A 1,469-nucleotide genomic window follows, 5' to 3' on the forward strand; every position below is an offset into this window, starting at 1 on the left:
TACTTGGACCAGGAGGCAGTCATCAGAACAGAGCAAGGAACACTGCATGGTTCAAAATTGAGAAGGGTGATTGCCAGGGATGCATCCTATCTCCATACCTTTTCAAGCTATATGCAGAACAGATCATCTGGAAGACTCAAAGAAAAGGAAGGTGGCATCAGAATTGGAGGAAGACTCATCAACAACTTGAGTTATGCAGATGACACACACTCTTTGCTGAAACTGAGTAGGACCTGACGCACTTGCTGCAGAAGCTCATGGACTGCAGCCTTCAATATGAATTGAAGCTCAGTATCAGAAGACAACGATTCTCACCACTAGGCTGATTGAAAGCATGATGATAGATGGTGAAGAGATTGAGATTGTTAACAACTTCAGTTTGCTTGGCTTCGCAATCAACAACACTCTTGGTACCAGCAGCCAGGAAATTAAAAGATGAATTGCATGGGGAAAGTCTGCTATTAGGAAGCTCTCCAGAGTACTGAAGAGTAACAATGTCAGTCTGGAAACTAACATGCACCTGATCCAGGCCATAGTCTTTGCAATTACTTGTTATACATTGGAAAGCTAGACAATGACTAGGGATTATAGCAAGAGAATTAATGCCTTTGAGTGTGGTGCCGGAGAAGAATGCTGACTGTATTGTTGATTGCCAGGAGAACAGTTTTGTCCTGGAAAGGGTGAAACCAGCCTGCTCCTTTAAAGAAAGTATTCTGAAGCTTCATCTGACAAATTTTGGGCATACTGCAAGGACGAACCAGTCCTTGGAGAGGGACATCATGCTTGGGAAGGTGGAATGGCAGCACAAGAGAGGAAGACCCTCAATGAGATGAATTGACTGAGTGACTGGCATAATGGGGCTAAGTGTCTCAGAGATAATATGATTCGCTAGGATAGAGCAGGATTCAGAGCTATTGTATATAGGATCACTATGAGTTGCAAGTAAGTCCTCAGCACATATCAACAACAACAAAACCAAAAGCAGTAAGGAGTTTTCCTGCGAACCCAAAGGCATGTGATACAAATCCACCAGCTGCTCCGTGGAGGGAGAAAGATGGGCACTACTGTCCCATTTGATTAACTGCCTCTAAAAACTCACCAAAGGATCACCTATGGGTCATTTAAAATTCAATGGTACACAACAACAAAATAAAAAATATGTTCTGGTGGCTTAGTTGTAAGGAGTTGTCCTGCCAACCCAAAGGCACACAATTCAAATCCACCAGATGCTCTGTGGAGAAAAGTGGGAAAACTCATCCCATGCTATACACTGTATCTGAAAACCAGCTGAAGTATCAGCTATGGGTTGATTTCAGCTTGATGGTATACAACACACACAATAAGGTAAGAGAAAAACACATACAAACACATGCATAACATCCCTACATGTTGCAGTGACATCACTGAGGTTATTATCTTCCCAGCCACCTGAAAAGTAATTCATGGCGCCACAAACCACTATCATAATA

Source organism: Elephantulus edwardii, unplaced genomic scaffold (genome assembly GCF_000299155.1).
Source record: "Elephantulus edwardii isolate Elephantulus edwardi_28Jun2011 unplaced genomic scaffold, EleEdw1.0 scaffold00050, whole genome shotgun sequence".
Lineage (NCBI taxonomy): Eukaryota > Metazoa > Chordata > Mammalia > Macroscelidea > Macroscelididae > Elephantulus > Elephantulus edwardii.